The following is a 19193-nucleotide window of genomic DNA, read 5'->3' on the forward strand; positions in this document are numbered from 1 at the left end:
CTGTTCAGAGTGGAGTCCAGGTGCAGGGGTGACTTCCGGCTTGCTGCACTCCAGCTGTGTGACTTCAGGCAAAGAAGTGGAGCCTCAGTCCTCTGCTGTAGGATGGGAGAACTGTGAGGAGTCAGTGAAGTCCTGCACACCTACCCTATGATCAGTGCTCATTCTCTCCCTCCCTCTTCCCTTCTCAGCCCTTCTTCATCTTCTGTGAGCTGGATAGGTCAAGAATTTAGCAAATACTGTAGTCTCCTTTTAGCAGAATGCGCCCTCCTACAAGCATCCAAATAACCAAAGTCCTCCCTGAGTACACAGTCTTACACCTGCACTAGTCTTACCCTCAGGAAAGCATTAGCCACAGCCTCTCTCTGGTCTTCACATCCACCCTGCTCCTCTGCAAACTCACGGCCACTCCCTCAGCTAGAACCAGCATCACCTCATACCTGGACCCACCTTCCACCTGGCCTCCCTGCTTCCTGCCCACCCCCTCTTCCAGTCAGTCACCACACCACAGTTTAATCTTTCTAAAATAGAGAGCTAAGCCTGTCACTTCCCTTGCTGAAAAACTATCAACAGCTTCCCCTGCCCAAAGGAGAAAGTCCCCACCCATCAGCACAGTGTTGAGACCCTTTCTCAGGCCTTCATGTCTTCTCCGGTCACATCTCCTGATATCCCCACCCCAGTTAAGTTGCTGGGTACCCCTGATGTCAGCATTAACCTCAACCATCAATGTCAGCTCCTCATGTGGGACCCCCACAGCCCTCTGTCACCCAGCTAGCTCAGGCCCACGCCATTTTCTGAATAAATCCTGCCCAGAACAAGAACAATGAGAGCTCCCTAAAAGCCATTAGTGTTCAGATTGTCTCTTTTTGTTTGTTTTTGTTTTGTTTTGTTTTTTGTTTGTTTTGTTTTTGTTTTTTGGGTTTTCTTTGTTGTTGTTGTTTGTTTTTAAGACAGAGTCTCACTCTGTTGCCCAGGTTGGAGTGCAGTGGTGCGATCTCGGCTTGCTGCAACCTCCGCCTCCCAGATTCAAGCAATTCTCCCACTTCAGCCTCCCGAGTAGCTGGGACTACAGGCATATGCCACCACACCAGGCTAATTTTTTTATTTTTAGTAGAGATGAGGTTGTTGTTGTTTGTTTGCTTGAGACAAGGTCTCTCTCTGTCACTCAGGCTGGAGTGCAGAGGCACAATCACAGCTCACTGCAGCCTTGACCTCCTGGGCTCAGGTGATCCTCCCACCTCCCAGGTAGCTGGGACTACAGGCACGCACCACTGTGCCCTGCTAAATTTTGTATTTTGTGTAGAGACAGGGTTTTGTCATGTTACCCAAGCTGGTCTCCAACTCCTGGGCTCAAGTGATCCTCCTGCCTTGGCCTCCCAAAGTGCTGGGATTACAGGCGTAAGCCACAGTGCCCAGCCAGATTGTCTCTTTTGACTCCACCTTGGCCTTGAAGCCCCATGTGGCTGGAGTCTTCCTGCTGCTGCTGAGTTTCTCAGCATACCGCGTGTCTACGCCAGGCCTAGTGTCCAGCTGGACACAGCAGGGACAAGAGCCGGGGCTTTACTTTCCTGAGGCTAACATTCTCTTGGGGGAGGCAGACAATGAACAAACATGAACATAGGACCATTTCAGGCAATAATGAGTGCTGAAAAGGAAACAAGATATGGCTAGAGAGTGAAGGATGGGGGTGAGGGGACTGCTGTGCACAGTGTGGTCAGAGAAGGCTCAGTGGAGGCCACATTTGAGATGAGATCCCGAGTCTAAGGAAGATTTGCCCATATACTTTTGAGATCCACAGTCCTCAGGGGTAAACCTGGGTGCAATTCTTCCCTGGCTGCCTTTGTTAACCCAGCTTATAGCGCAGAGTCCTGCCTTGGTCCCCTCTTCTAAATGTCCCCAAGAGGCCCTGCCTTGGCCCCATTTCTCCCCTGGCACAGGTGCCTTGTGTAGGCCCTTAGTCTGGTGGCGGTGATCACGGCCCCATGGACAGGTCCTCCAGAGCAATGACTGCTCCCCTATCCCTTATGTCAACTGTCACCTCAATCCCACCTGCCTGGTGCCCTTTTATGTAGCACCGATTGAGGTCAGGGCTCCCGGCTACTGCCCCAACCTGTGGACTGTACCTTCAGAGTCAACCTTTGGTGACTGCCCCAGCCTCTGTCATGCCCTTATGCCCAGGGCATGGTCTGTCTGCGTGGTCTGGTACAACACCCTCCCTCTTCTCTGCTCTAGGTTGCTGGCAGGAAACCACCCTTGGTGTCCCATATCCAGTGTGGTGACCTATATCCCAGGAGACCATCAGGAGTCTCCAAACAGGCCATGCCTTCCTCGAGCATGTCTCTACCTGTGCTTCACGTCTGCCTGTGCCATCCTTCCTTCCCCCCCAGGCCACTGCCAGTCACCCTAAGATAGTCAGCTCCTGAGTTACTCCTGCAGGAAACATCCTCGGGTGCCCTGGACATCAGTGACTGCCTCCTTGCCACCCTAGACCATTGGGCCACACTGACATATGCTGCCGCCGTGATCTGTGTAGATGTTAGACTCCTCCCCTAGGTTCCGAGCTCCTAAGGTCAAGCACAATGTCTTAAGTGGTCCTCTCCAACCATGACACATGTTTGAGGCTCAGTAAATGTTGGACCATATAATTTCTGACTTTTTTTCTTCTTTCATCCTCGGGCGTAGAAATCACTTAGAGGATTTCCAGACTGAAGTGCTATTTCATGACAAGAGCACTACTCTTCCAAACCCTTCTATTGAATACCACTGACTCTTTTAATATTAGTGTCCAGCCATTAGTCCTGTCCTTCAAAGAGACAGGGGAATTAACATTTGTTGCATGACCAGAGAGCATACTAAACATGTATTAGACATCCAATAAATAGTTACTGAATGAACAGTAAGTGAATTAACCTGTGTCATTTAATCCTCACTGTACCCTTGCAAAGGACGCATCATTTTCTGTTTCCCTTGGATTATACAAGCAGTATGTGGCAAAGCTGCAATTAATTAATTAATTAATTAATTAGTTATTGAGACAGTCTCACTCTGTCGCCCAGGCTGGAGTGCAGTGGTGCGATCTCAGCTCACTGCAGCCTCCGTCTCCTGGGTTCAAGTGATTCTTGTCCCTCAGTCTCCCAGGTAGGTGGGATTACAGGCACATGTCACCACGCCCAGCTAAAGTTTTTGATATTTTTAGTAGAGAATGGGGGTTCACTATGTTGGCCAGGCTGGTCTTGAACTCCTGACCTCAAGTGATCTGCCCACCTCAGCCTTCCAAAGTGCTAGGATTACAGGCATGAGCCACCACGCCTGGCCTAAAACTGCAATTTAGATGCCAGTCTAGATGAAACCCAGAGCCCAAGTTTGCTTTCTAGAAGACTGCTGGCTTTTCCTCCCCCAAGTTAAAATCATATGCATTTATTTTATCTCCTCACCCTGCTATTGGTGTCTAGACCTCAGAGGTCATGAGTGTTGGACACTTCCTCTGTCTCCAGTCATACACTAATGTTCAGGTCCATTTATCTCTGCTGTCAATCCCGTGGGATCACAGGTGCAGAAACCATGGTGTCCAAGTCAAGCCAGCAGTGGAGTCAGGGCCTGACCCAGGCCCACCCATGTCTTTGGTTGCTCTCCCTGGTGCACCCTCCTTCATGCCTCAGCTCTTGTCCTCTATAATATCTGATTTTATGGTTTACCTAAGTATCTTAATAATGATAAGATATTAAGTAATCTTAATAATGCTTAAAACAATAAGCATTGCCTGAGCATTTGCCATGTGGCTGGAGTTGTGCTAGGGTCTAAGGGAAATGCAGAAATAAACCCTGACCTCATGGTGTTTCCATTTGGTGGGACTGTTGGTGCGGGTCTCCAGGATCAGCTTATCACCAAGGGTCAAAAGATCAACCCGGCTGGTGCAGTGGCTCATGCCTGTAATCCCAGCACTTTGGGAGGCTGAGGCAGGCAGATCATGAGGTCAGGAGTTCAAGATCAGCCTTGCCAACATTGTGAAACCCCGTCTCTACTAAAAATACAAAAATTAGCTGGGCATGGTGGCATGTACCTGTAATCCCAGCTACTCAGGAGGCTGAGGCAGGAGAATCACTTGAATCTGGGAGGCGGAGGTTGCAGTGAGCTGAGATCGCACCACTGCACTCCAGCCTGGGTGACAGAGCGAGACTCCATCTCAAAAAAAAAAAAAAAATCAACCCCGGGAGAAAGTACAGGTACTTCATTACTGATGCCGTTTGGAGCTGCAGGCTCATGGGGATAATAAAAAACAGGCCAAACCTGTCTTTATTCTTGTTTTTTAAAAATTCTCTGTATACAAACCATTCTTATTGCCTCTACCTAGGGTGAACTTCTTGCTCTCATTGCCCAAGACAATCTGACATATGAAGTTTGAGCACCTATACCGCAAAGTAAATACCACTTTTTATAACAAGACTTTCTCTCTGTGCCCACCAGACTGCCACACACTTTAATTATAAACTAGGTCATGCAAGCTTGCATGGCCTTTGAAGACAGGCACAAATGCTGCTTGAACTGTTAGTGTGTTTGACGTTGAGCAATACAGTTTGAAAGGAATTTGGGGCTATTTACTTTTTGGTGCTTAACCCACTAACGTCTGGGCACCCTCCTTAACAGTGATGACCACTCTTAGCCCATAAAGAAGAGGCCCCTGTATTCTTCTCTCCCATAGCATTCATTGTTACATCTGATACACCTGCTGGAACCCCAGGCAAATTTGACTCCCCCTTTGGCTGGTCAGATCAGGGACCAAACTCTCCATCACACCTTACCTGCGGCAGTGAGAGCTGACACTGTTTATCATTTTAATTTTGTCTCCATTGTAAAATATATCACATTATACCAAAGAGTGTTCAAAACATATATGTTCAGGAACTCTTATGAGTCTGTCACTCAGATAAGGAAACAACATTATCAGCACCTGATGAACAGTGACTGATGTGCTCCTCCCTAATCCCATAGCATTCTAACTAGATTTTGGTTATTCCTTTTCTTGGTTTTTCCTATAGTTTTACCAGCTAGATGTGCATTTTTTTAAAAAAATTGTTTAGTTTGCCCTGGTTTTGAAACTTACATAAATGGAATCATATTATATGGTATCTTCTGTGGCCCAATGCTTCACATGGCCATAACTCATTTTCACTACTGTATAGTATTCCATCATATGAGTATGCCACAACTTATATATTTCACTGTCAACAGGCATTTGGGTTGTTTCTAGATTGTGGCTAATGTGGACAATATTACTATAAACACTCTTGAGCATGTCTCCTAGTGCATATGTGTAGAATTTGCCTGGGAGTAGAATGAATGGGATGTGAATTATGTGCTTGTTCAGTTTTAGCAGGTGCAGGCAGCGTGTTTTCCCAAAGTGGTTGTGTAACTTTTCCCTCCCATCAGCAGGATTCTCTTGTATCCCATCCTCACCATTATCATATCATACTTTATACCAACTTGAGAGGTGTAAAATGGTATCCTGTTAGAGTTTAAACTTGCATTTTCCTAATTACTCATTAGTTTCAGCATCTTTTCCTATACCTATAAGCAATATGTGTTTGTCTTTTTGTGAATAGTCCAATGTGTCTCTTGTCATTTTTCTGTTGGGTTGTTTATATCTTTCTTATTGAAATGTAGGTGTTCTTTCCATGCTCCGAACACAAATCCACTCATGGTTGCAGGTTTGGCTAAATCTTCTGGGCTGAGGCTTAGCTTTTCATTCTCGTTAGGTGCCTTTTAAAGTAGTCAGATTTACCAATCTTATTCTTTACGGTTTTTACTTTCTGCATCTTGAGAAATTTTTCTCTAGTCTGAAGTCAAGAGCTGTTTTCCCATATTATCTTCTAAAAGTTTTGTAACTTTTTTCCCACTTAAGCCTTTAGTCTTACTGAAATTGCCGTTTAAATATGCTGTAAGGTTGTATCTAATTTTATTTCTTCTATATGGATAACCAGTTATTCCAGCACTATTTATTGAATAATCTATCCCTTTCATACTAACCTACAATACCATCCCTGAAACAAATTATGTTTCTGTACACACATGGAAGTCTTTCTGTTCCATTGGTGTATTTTTCTTTTGCTGCCCTAATAACTCACTATCTTAATTACTAAAGTCTTATAATAAATCCTGATACTTATTACAGCAAATCTTTATACTGTGTTCTTTGTTTCAGAAATGTCTTGGATGTTCTTAACGCTTACTTTTCCATGTACATGTTAGAATTATATTGCCAAATTCCATTAAAAATTCTGTCCAAGTTTTGATTGTAATTGCATGGAATCTATAGATTGAGAAGAATTGGCAACTGCATGACATTAAGTCTCCTTATCTAAAAACATGGTATATCTATTTAGTTGTCTTCTACTTCTTTTTTTAATCTTTTCTATTTATAATAGAGACAGGGTCTCCCTATGTTGCCCAGGTTGGTCTCAAACTCGTGGCCTCAGGCAATCCTCCCACCTCAGCTTTCCAAAGTGCTGGGATTACAAGTGTGAGCCACTGTACCTCGCCCTAGTTGTCTTCTTAAATATATTTTAATAAAATTTTATAAATTTTTTCCTAAAGGTCTCATACATCTTTTATTAGATTTATTCCTAGGTATTTTAAATTTTTGATTACTGTTATAAATTTTATCCATGGTAAAAATTAAATTTTCTAACTAACTGTTGTTGGTGTATGGTAATACCACTTTTGTATGTTGATGTTGTATCCAGCAACTTTTCCAACTCTCTGATTAAGTTTGATGATTATTCTGCAAATTCTGCACAGCATTCTATGTAGATAGTGATGTCATATCATCTGCAGAAATAAGTTTTGTTTCTTCCATTCTAAACCATATACCTTTTGTTCATTTGTCTTGCAAACTGCTCTAAGACATCCAGTACAGTGGTGAGTGTAAGCAGTGATAATGGACATTTTTGTCTTGTTCTTGGCCTGAAAGAGGATGCTTTCAATATTTCAATGTTAAATACACCATTTATTGTAGGTTTTGCATAGATGCCTTTAATAAGACTAAAGAAGTGCTTCTACTCTTAATTTGCCAAGAGTTTTTATAAGAATGGATATGAATTTTGTCATATGGTTTTCCATTTATAAATTTTTGCTTTTATTCTGTTACTAAAATAAATCATATTCATTTTCCCCTGTTAAATTCATCTTACACTCCCTAGGATTAAGCCAGCTTGGTCATGCTATATTAATTTTTTTTTGGACTTTGCTGGATTGGTTTATTTTTTTCACATTTTCACACATATATTAGTGAGTAAGATGGACCTGCATATTTTCTTTCTTACACTCTAGGAAGTCCTCGGCACCCCCAGCTGTTGTCCAGGCCAATAATAAACTGACCTGAAGTATCAAGGTTCTGGGATATCAAGCTGGGAAGGTCCCCTCATTCTATTTTTTGATGGATGTGTTGAAAGGACTTATCTGCTCCTTGAACATTTGGTAGCAGCCACCAGTAAAGCCATCAGCTCAATGCTTTTTTTTAAGGATAATTTTTAGCTGACACCAGTTTAGTGTCTTTGGTGGCTACAGGACTATTGCATTTTCTATTTTCCCTCTAGTAGGTAGAAAGCTGAAACTCTCTGTCCCTTCTTAGGCCAAGATCCTCCTCTTTCTCCCCAAATGATACTGAGGGTGGTAGGAAGTGGCATTAGAACTTGCTCTTGTCTTACTCAGAACTCAGCATCTCTGTTTCCTGTGCAAGAGCCCTTATGTGGCGTAAAATCGAGGTAGTTGCTAGTGATCTCTCCCTCCCATCTGTCCCTCTTAAGTGTCCCTGGAGAGGGATAGAGCAGATGCCATAAACCTGTGATTCTCCCAGAAGTCAAGGAGTGAGACCAGATTGTTGAAAGTGCCATGAATAATTAAGAACCTTCTGGGGAAGTTGTTCATCTTGAGGCACTGCCCTCACTTCTCTCACTGAAGGAATCCACAGATTCCCCCAGGGATCTCCAGAGGATCCAGGCTCAATAAACCTGCTTCCTGCATTCTTCCCTCCCTTCTTCTCCCCTGGCTCCATGTCGACCCCCACAGGTATGGCCTTTCCCTACATTGTGTTAAAGCAAACTAACTATGGCCTGAGAAGGACTCCATACTTCCAATATTTGGGTCCTTGTAGATGAACTGTAACTTAGCTTAATAGACAAAATTGAAAACCTAACTTAGTAGTGTGTACCTGTAACAATAGCTGTGTTGGCCAATCCCAGCGGCCATACTTCAATTACTCATATGCTGTTGAATGTTCAAACTGCGTTCAAATAAGGCAAATGCCAAGTTGTAACCAATCTCACTGTTTCTGTGCTTCACTTCCAATTCCTCTACTTTTTCCCTTTTTTGTCTATAAATTTGTTCTGACCACGAGGCACCCCTGGAGACTCTGAATCTGCTGTGATTCTAGGGGCTGCCCAATTTGTGATTTGTTCATTGCTCAATTAAACTCCTTAAACTCCTTCGGCTGTAGTTTGTTTTTTGTTTTGTTTTGTTTTGTTTGAGACAAAGTCTCACTCTGTCGCCCAGGCCAGAGTGCAGTGGCGTGATCTCGGCTCACTGCAACCTCTGCCTCCCAAGTTCAAGTGATTCTCCTGCCTCTGCCTCCTGGGTAGCTGGGATTACAGGCACATGCCACCACAGCTGGCTAATTTTTGTATTTTTAGTGGAGATGGGGTTTCACCATGTTAGCCAGGCCTGTCTTGAACTCCTGACCTCAGGTGATCTGCCCTCCTTGGCCTCTCAAAGTATTGGGATTACAGGAGTGAGCCACCACGCCCAGCTGAAGTTTTTCTTTTATCACTTGTAAATGCCATTGAAGATGCCAGTTTTCCTACAGTATAAGGCTCTCACATGGGAAATGCATGTCCCTTGACTCTAGGGCCTGCTGTCGCTGAGTTTGGGGGGAACTGAAGGGGACCCTGGCTAAGACAGCAACTCCATCGGAGATGCAGAATGGAAAAGGTGGCAAAGCAGTAGACAGAGGCGCGTCTGAAAGGTTGGTGGAGCTAGGTGCAGCTGCAGGGTCTCCCGGCAACCCCCTCCTCCACACTGTGCTTTTTCTAGGCCTCCCCCCCAGATGCCACCACCTGGTCTAGGCTAGATTAACTACTAACAAGTGCTCTTTATGCTCATTCAACCTCTTCCTGTTTGTAAAGCCCATTTCCCCTTGTTCAGAGCTTGGTGCCAAGAGAAAGTAGCCAGATCCCTCTTAATTAATTCAGGCATTAGGGCAACAAATGTGTTTCAAATATATCTCAAGGAAAGAAACAACCCTTCCAAAGGTCTACACCGACATTTGTCTTGGGCCTCGCCTCATTTCGCTCAGGGTGGGAGTGAGGAAGGGAGAGCATGCAGACATTCCCGTCATTCCTTGGCACCCCCTCCACAGGCATGTGGGATCTTGGGGGCTTAGGATGGCCCCAGCCCCACCCACTCCCTCCTCCAGGGTGTCCTTGCCATTCCCAGCTGTCACCCGGGCCAATAATAAACTGATGAGGCCAGGCAAGCAGAAGCCCAGGCTTAGGTGAGGGCACCTCCCAGTCCCCCCACCCACTCAGCCGCTCCACTCTTGGAGATCACACTCCAAGGGGGGACAGTAAAGGGGTCACCTGAGAAGGGGGGCATCTAGAGGAAAGGGACAAGGGCCCAGTGTCCACAACTACTGCCATTACCACCGCTTGTCCTTGGCCTTTGTCCGAAGCAGAGCAGCAGGGACACGGGGGAGCCAGGCCACCCAAACCAGCCCAGATCCACCCACTGGTGCCCTTGTTTCCCTAAGTTCCTTCTTGGCATCTAAGGTAAGATAGTCAAGCTGTAGCTTTAGTTCATATGACCTTACTTGGGCCTCCTTAGAGGTGGAAATCTCCACCCTCTCCATGTTTAAAGTTAACTCTCTGTGTGCACATGTAGCTTATCTGTGCCCACGATTAAGTCCTGGGCTGCCTTCTGCTGCACAACCCAGCGCTACGTCACTCAACCCTGGAGCATGAGGGTACTTGGCTCCGTAACATGAGCCAGGGCAGGGCTTCATGCTCGACATCTGGGATCCCTAAAGTCAGAGTACAGAAGGAATGTCCCCCCACCATCTTCCTACTGCCATCACCTGGACGCAAAGGTGACTCGGTATGGAGGGAAGATCACGAGGTCTTTACCCCTTGGGCAAGTCACTTCTCATCCCAAGTCCTCTGTGTCCCATTGTACAGTGGGCAGGTTGGACTAGATGACCTACTGGCCACAGCTAGCCACGACCAGCCACTGCTTACCTCTTCTCAGAAAATAAGGAAAGCAAGGAGGGCCAGAGTCTCCACTTGGCATCAAGCATCACCTCTTCACCCCGATCCCCCAACCAGAAGGCTCCTTGCAATATCATCCTGAGCTAAATGTGGGAGACTTGCTCTATGGCTTCCTCCTCCTGACACATGTGTATGCATGTGCGCAAGCACACACACACACCACATCCTTGTGCAACACTCGTGCTTGCAGAGGAAACTTGTCCTTTCTTGGCCAAGCACAGGGGCCTGCAACAATGGGAGGGTGTCTTACATTGCACTTCACACCAGAGCCTATCCTTAGAGATTCCTCAGGGTCTCATTCTACACTAGCTGACCCCGCAGGCCTTCCTTGGCCTTCCACCTGTCAGGTTCCACATCTGCATCAGCCACTGAGCTGCAGCCAGCCAGTAGTGGAGCCACATGCCGAGGCTGAGCTCCAGAGCATCCCTACAGTGACTCAGGCCACTGACCTTTGAACACATCCAGACCTCCCCTCTGCCAGCAGAGAGATCTCCCAACACACCAGACCCCAAATGCCTTGAGACAATCTCTTTCTAATCCCTTAATCCAGTGGTGGGAGCCATTTTCTATTAAGGGACAGTGACTTCAGTGGAAAATCATACTCATACGAGGGCCACATCACTGTATAAAATTACTGAAGTTCGGCGTGGCTGCTGCTGTTTCTTTTTAATTAAGAAAGATGTAGAAAACATTCAGAACACCTGATTTTTAAAGGAAGACAAAACATGCAAAATAAACACGACCAATATGTTAAAATATGTTTTCCAAATTTGAGGCAGTTGAGATGATGTGACTTAAAAGAATGTAAAGGAAAGAAAGAGTGAGAAATAGTGGTAGGAAAAGGAGAAAGACAAAAAAAAAAAAAGGAAAACATGAAAAGCTGAGAAAGGGCAGACCAGTGGAAAGGAGAGGGAAACAGGGCGATGAGGTGAGGAGCAGCAAGGAGGGCTTGTTAAGCCCAGTTGCTGGATCGTTACTTTCTGCTCCATGCTTCTTGTCAACGCTAATCTTGTAAGGCTGGTTTTCAGATTATTACCTGGATTGTAGGCTACCACTTACACAAAGTCACTTGGTAGATGCTCATTTCTATTATACCATTTCATCTTTGCAAGAACTCTAAAAATTAGGCTTGAGAAAAGCAAGACCTAGAAAAGTTGCCCAAGCTCACACACCGTAACAATTGGTCAGGACTCCAATTCATCTGCAGATCAAGGCTTCTGCTGCTGACACTGTACCATTTCTATTTTCTACCTTGCCATTATCTTCCTGTTGAACTGTTGATGATCTTTGTTCATTGCCCTCTTGATCACCCTGAGGCAATGAACAAATGATCCAGCTACTCTTTCCTTTCTTCTGTTCTCTGAACCCATTAAACTCGTCCCATCTCTATTCCCCACCTGCCCTGACCTCAAAGCTTGGTCTGATCTATTCTCTCTTCCTGGACTTCCATGCCCAGATCTTCCCATGGCAACCCAGCTTACCCTTCAGGTCTCCCCTAAAGCATCATTCTTTCAGAGAGTCCTTTCAACCACCTCCCTGTCACTCTCTCACATCACTCCAAATTGTTTTTTATCATGGCACTGCTGCGCGATGTTTTTTTGTTTGTTTGTTTTTGCTGTTGACTATCCATCTTTCTGGGCTAAAAGAGAAACTCCATGTGAGCTGAACTTTATCAGCCTTGTTTCTTACTGTATCTCCAGAATCTAATGTTATTTCTGGCAAACAGTAGATGCTTAATATGTGTTTGTCGAATGAATGAGTGAATAAATGAACTGCTCTCTATCCCTTTATAGACTCTGCTCTTAGCTGTTAGCGGTGCATTTTTGTACAGAACCAATAAATCAATCCCTAGGTTGCATTTCCCATATCAATCAGCTCAAGTTCTCCTCTACAACTCTAATCAAAACTCATTCATTCCACAAGCATGTCCAAACTCCTGGCTGAGACTGTGGATGAAAATAAACGAGATTTGACTCTAGATTCAAGGCCTGAGCTTCTGGAGTTGATAGAGTTTAGAAGGGAGGGGATAAAGCATGCCCACAAATATTATAATTCAAGATTAAATGAATCATAAACAATTAAAAAAGAACAAATTAAATATGTTCAGAGGAAATTTCCTCTGGTTGGATGATCCATGGGGACGCTAACGTAAATAAACAGCAGAGCCGAGATCAAGCTTTGAATGAGGGTTCAGACCTCATTGCAGTCTCAGGCAGTCAGCCATGAGACTTAGAGCCATGACCTCAGATTGAAGGCCAGAGTGTGTCCAGACTGGACCAGGCACGCGAAAAGGCAGCAGGGGATAAGGATGGAGAGAGAGGCTGAGGCCAAACTGTCCAGGTTTGTGGACTTCACATAGCCATGGGAGAGAGTGAACTGCATGGGCATCGTGACCCAGGCAGCAAAGTAAACCAGCAACCCAGCCGCTGCACTTGCAGCTGACAGGAGAGAAGGGGGTTGGTGCAGGACCCTCACCCGCAGACCCAGGGGTTAACCAAGTTTCTGTCTGAGAAGCTCAGCGGGGCAGATTTCTCTCCTTTCTTAGTAATGTGAAATGTAAGCTGGTCAACAAGCATGATTTCTCAACAGCAGGAAATGAGGCAACTGTTTTTGAGACAGCATCCCACCCTGATGGAGGGCAAGGCTTCAGGCTGTGGTCATTTTCTTGGCAAGTTAATCCTGGTTATAGAAAACACTTCTCCTGAGGAGGCTGGCCTGTCAGGGAAGGGGTGGAGACCGGGGGGCCTGGGGTCGGAATGGGAATGAGGAAGGAGCAGGCTCCATGTTGTTACTCATGAGCGGTGGGGGCTTTGCCGGAAGAAGATCGGGGAGTGTGGAGAAACTGGAGGCCCACTAGGAGGTGGGGTGGGACGCTGGCGGTGAGCAGAAGGGAAGGAGGCACAACGAGCTTCAAGGGGACTTGGAGGTCTCAGGGAAGGATGCCAGACCTGGAATAGTTCCCAGCCTCTGCCTCTTTTCTTTTTCATTTTTCGACAGAGTCTCACTCTGTCTCCCAGGCTGGAGTACAGTGGCGCAATCTCGGCTCACTGCAATCTCTGCCTCCCAGGTTCAAGCGATTCTCCTGCCTCAGCCTCCTGAGTAGCTGGGATTACAGGTGCCCACCACCACACTGGGCTAATTTTTGTATTTTTAATAGAGACGGGGTTTCACCATGTTGGCCAGGATGGTCTTGATCTCTTGACCTCGTGATCTGCCTGCCTTGGCCTCCCAAAGTGCCAGGATTACAGGCGTGAGCCACCACACCCGGCCCTCTGAATCTTTTCTCTCCACCTCTCTGAGGCCCATGGCCCCTCCCAGACTCAGTCATAGCCCTAGCTTCTGAGACCTGGGACCACAGACATTTCTTCTAGTTCCTTCTCCTGGGCCCATCTCTATAAATACTTTACCATATTGCATTGTAAGTATTGGCTCAAACAGCTGCCTCCTATATAGACCCTGGGCCCCTTGAGGGCAAAGGCCCCGTCCCCCTCCTCTGCTGGCCCTAGCACCTGGAACAGTGGGGCTGAACCTGCAGGTCCTGTGGATGTCGGGCTGAATGATGTAGTTGCTGTTGTACCTTCTGGGTCTCTTCCACCTCCACCTGAAGTCTAAATGTCAGGATGCCTCAGGGCCTGGGCATGGGCTTCTGCCCTTCTTGCTCTACGTGAACTCATCCGTTCCCATGGCTGTAAATAGAATCTTGATGCCAGTGACTCCCACATTTATGTATCTCCAGCCTAGACCTCTCCTCCAAGTTCCAGATGCATGTATCCACCAGCCCGCTTGCTCTCTCTATCCAGATAAAACATAAACAGCTCTTTAATATGGCTGAGACAGACCCCCTACCCTAAAACTTATCCCCACTCCTCAAATTCCTCGCATTAAACAATTAGCACAACCTTGTCCACCTTGCTAAAGGTAGGACTCACCGGGTGGTTCCCGGTCCTTCTATTCCCTCATCCTTTTACATCCAACTCATCAGTAGGTATGCGGATGTTGCCTCCACAGAAAGTCCATAGTCCACCCTTCTTCCCACCTCCATGCCCCCAGCCCAGGGCAGGCCACTGTATCTCTTGCCTGGACCTTGTTAATAGCTGCTTATGCTCATGCCTCTTCCACTCTTGCCACACCCCAAATCTATTCTCTACAGAGACACCAGAGTGACTTTCCGAAACACAAACTTTATCCTGGACTGCCTGTTTAAATGCACAGAGGACAAAACCCCTCTGTGGTTTCCACAGGCTTCAGGACCCAGACCTGCCTCTCTCCTCTGGGCCTCTTGCCTCTCTCCACCTCCCCAGTCTACTCTAGCCAGCTGGTCAGCTTGCTTGTGCTTTACTCTTTTTGTTTTCAACAAGCTAAGCTCTTTCTCACCTCTGGGACTTTGCATATGGCGTTCTCTGCCTGGATCATTTTCTCTCTTCTTAAGGTAGCCGACTCCCTTTCATCCCTCAGATTTCTGCTCAAGATCACCTCCTCAGAGAGGCCTCCCTGACTGTTCTAACTAGAGCAGGTTCCACTCCTCACTCTCCCGAGCTTAGCCCAGGACTTGGCACCTAATAGGGGCTCAGTAACTCTTTCCTGAAAGAATGAGCAGGTGCTGCCCTTAGTCCCAAGCAGACTCCTGTGAGCTCTTTAGTTTCTCCTTCTAAGCCACCAAGGATTCACTCTCCTTTCCCCTTATTTTTAAGTTTTCTCAAAACTTCCCTCATAAACACCATATTGTCGAGTTTCTTTCTCCCCCTAAAATAGCTGCAGAACTGGACAAAGACTGGCTATTCGCTTCCTAGCTGTCCCTTTCGGTTTCAGGGTTTAAATGCTAGTCATTGCAGGGGAACAGTGGGGAGAATGGAAAATTACCAACAGGGAGAAGTGGCAGAATCCAGGGACTGACCGTGTTCTTACACCCGTGGTCCTCAGTCTATAGTTAGCTTCTGACTTCCTTTCTTGGCAAGATCTATACCAGCTATCTAGGACAGTCCTGATTTCTACTGTTCTGTCCTATTGTCCCACTGTGTATCATGAATTTTCTTACAATATGGGCTCCCTCTCTTTTTCCTCCCACTCTCCTTTTATCCCACGAGAGCAGCCTTAAACAGCCCCCGCACTCAATGTTGAAAGAGCTGAATTCGGTTCAAATCTTGCTCAACCACATAAAATCTGCACGACTTTGGGCAAAGCACTGATCCTCTCTCAGCTTCCGTTTGCTCACCTACTGAGAGGGATAAGGCCAACAGCTCCATTCCAGGATCTGGCGGGGGGCGGCGGCGGGGGGGCGGCGGTGACTGGAATAGCATGTGTTGAGCACTTGGCACCCAAAGCAAGTCTCCCTTGCCCCTCAGGATAAATAATGGAGTGAATTAGTGTTTCAGCCGAAGGACTCTGGGCTCCAATGAGTAATGTAATGCTTTACCCAAACAGTGGGAGTGTAGAAGTGATTTGGATGTTAGGGGACTGTTATATTCTCTCAGTTCAGTTGTGGCTTGAGTGATGAGTCAGGTCATGTCTGTAGACAGAGAGCTCTGTCTCCTTAAAGAGGAGGTGCCCAGCTCCAATCCCTGGGGAAAGGTTGTATCTTTATTGGAAACCAGAGCTCAGAAGACTAGCCTTAGGGAGATGGAAGAGGGCCCCGACTTGGAAGTAAGGATGCATCCTTCAACAGGGGTCCCTGAACAAATGGCGCCCTCCGTGTGGAATCAGGAGTCAAGCATAGCTTGAAGGTCTGACAGTCCGGGACCCACCTCGAAGCGTACACTTCCCCTGCCTCACCCTCAAGCCTCCCCTGAGTCTTATCTGAATGCCTTGGCTCAGGCTCTGCTTTTCAGGGGGAGGACTGTGCCACCTCCTGGGCCAGAGTGTTAAGGGGTGACCAGTGCCCCTGAGACCACCTTGGCTACAACCTCTTAAGGGAAAGGTGCCTCTTAGTGAATCTGAGTGACAGCACAGGGATCTTGCAGTCCAGCTGCTTCTTCCTCCCCACCAGGGAGGTCTTCACCCAGTGCCAACCTGGGTAGGCCTGCCTCGAGCTTATTTTTATTGAGGGAGCTGGCACTTTCTTTCAAATATCAGGGGAATTGCAGACCACGCAGGTTTCATCTTCTCCAGGCTCTTACCTAGCAGGAGAAAGGTCACTTTCAGGCATGTCCTCATACTCCCTGCACTCAGGTCGGCTTTGGGCCATGCCTGGTCAAAGGAAGCCTGGAGACTGGGCTCTAGGACAGGCTCTGTCATTAGCAGCCAAGTGGCTTGGAAAGGTCACCTGCTCTCTGCTTCCTCATTGTCAATGGGGAAAACAATCTCTGTATTTGTCTTCTGTGGCTGCTGTAACTAATCACCACAAATTATAATGACTTAAAACAGCACATATTTAATATCTTACAGTTTTTTGAGGTTACAAGCCTAAAATAAGTTTGATGAGGCTAAAATCAAGATGTCCACAGGGCTGTGTTCCTTCTGGAATCTCCAGAGCAGAATCCATTTCCCTGCCTTTCTAACCTTCTAGAAGCTGCCCGCATCCCTTGGCTTGTGGCTCCTTCTTCCATCTTCAAAGCACATCACTCCTACCTCTGCTGCCCTTGTCACATTCCCTTTTCTGTGCCTGACTCTCCATCATCCACTCATAAGGACCTTTGTGATTACATTGGGCCCACCCAGATAATCCAAAATAACCTCCCCAACTAAGACTCTTAACTTAGACACATCTTCAAAGTCTCTTTTGCCATGTGCAGTTACATGTTCTTAGGTTCTGGGGTCTAAGACACAGACATCTTTGGGGAGCCATTATTCTCTCTACCACAACCTCCTTACTACATAAGCTGTTCTCAAATCGCATCCGTCTCCCAGGCTTCAGGAAGGACCTTCTCATCTCATCGCAGGCCAAAGGGCCTGGTCCCCTAAGGGTGAGGCCCGGTCCCCTAAGTACTCCTAAGGATGGAGAGTCTGTAGATACCTTTATTTGCCTGTTTTCTTTGTTTGGCTGGTTTTGCTTTTATTTTTATTTATTTATTTTTATTTTTTATTTTTGGAGACAGGGTCTTGCTCTCACCCAGCCTGGAGTGCAATAGCAAGATCTCAGCTCACTGCAACCTCTGCCTCCTGGGTTCAAGTGATTCCCCTGCCTCAGCCTCCCAGATAGCTGGGATTACAGGTGCGTGCCACCATACCTGAGCCATTTTAGTAGAGACAGGGTTTCACCATGTTGGCTAGGCTGGTCTCAAACTCCTGACCTCAGGTGATCCGCCTGCCTTGGTCTCCCAAAGTACTGGGATTACAGGCATGAGCCACTGCACCCAGGCTAGTTGCCTGTTTTAATGTTGAAGGCTCTTAAAGGGAGTTATAACTGCTACCTGACCCATCTTCGTTATGGCAAAAGGGATCCATGTAGCTCTGCTGTATGTGTTTTCCAAATTCAGTGTTTAGTGGGGGAGCCACAGAATCATCTCAACTGCAGAAGGTGGAAATCTCACAGGAGAGCCAGAAATGAAGCTGGGGTTGGAGAAGGGCAACCGGCCTCCTCAGAACACCTGCTCCATGCCAGACCCTCACCTGCATACCTCATTGAATTCTTACCACAATCCTGTGAAGAGCTGAGGCTCAAGGGTGCTGAGTCATGCTAACAAGGTCAGCAAGTGGCAGAGCCGAATGGGGGTTGGGGACTTTTTCTGATTCTACCACAGGACCGTGTGGGGTTGGGGTCACCTAGGCTCTGGCTTTGTACATTGCCAGTGCTTCTCTTATCCTGGCATCAAAAACAACTCCAAGGAGAGGACGGTTGTTTATGGTGAACAAGGCTATTTAGACAGGTTACAGCTGTACATTTGTAGATGGGATTTAGAATGTATGGAGAAGGAGTATGTGTGTGTGTGGGGGGTGTGTGTGTGTGTGTATTTCATTAACCTCCACTTACTTCTGCATACCGAATGGAGAGGAGAAGGAGGATCATCCAGTGGATTGGAGTTTAAGATCGTCAACAAGACGTCACTAAGAACACCTTTTGCATGCCCTATAGATAAGTGCAAAGCATCCCTCAAAACAGTGGTTTGAAATCACAATCACCATCCAGAGAGATGTGTTAGAGACATGGGTCCTTGGGTGAAAGAAATCTGTTGAGAGACTCAGGCCCTCACCCAAACATGGCTATGGGAAGTTCAGCAGACAGAGACACAACCCCTGCCCTCAGGAGGCACCAGATCTGAAAAGAAAAGGAGGCGAGAGTCCCTACCTTCAGGGAGATCCTAAAGTGTGTGGCAGATGGAAGAGACAGCCCTGCCTTCAGGGAGCCTCTAGTCTGAGAGGTAAGATGAGACACATGGGCACTAAAACACCCCCATAGACACAGGTGTTCCCAAAACTCACAGGCCCAATTGTTGTAAGAACACAGTCAGAGGATAGAGCAATTAGATGTGAGCCTGTGAAAGAGGGAAGGTTCCAGAAGAAGATGAGTCTGGAACAGAGAGAGGAATCACTGAAGTGAGGAGTGGGCACCAGAATAGGGGTTACTCTGTGAAGGCGGGAGCAAGTCAGTCGATCCCTGGGATGGGGGACACCCAGATCAGCTTGAGTGGCCATCACTTCTTTAACAAGATGGGCCAAAACCAGGGTCCGGAAAATACATACACACATGGCTGCTCCAGGGGCCTTCAGAGGGGTGAAGACCGCCGGCCCCGACTTCTAGATTGGTTCCTTACCCCGCTTTCACTCCCAGTCCCCTGCCCATGGCTGCTGTGTGCCAGAAAGCACAGACCCTGGGAGTCACTGCTCCCTTACAGGAGAGGCCGCCTGAACACAGTTTCCCCACATCTAGGCAGAAACGGGGCACAGGGCCACGTTTCACCCTGTCTGCTAACCAGGAAACTGATTTCAGGCTGGCTAAGGGGACCCTTG

Source organism: Papio anubis, chromosome 1, assembly GCF_008728515.1.
Source record: "Papio anubis isolate 15944 chromosome 1, Panubis1.0, whole genome shotgun sequence".
NCBI classification, from domain to species: Eukaryota; Metazoa; Chordata; class Mammalia; order Primates; family Cercopithecidae; genus Papio; species Papio anubis.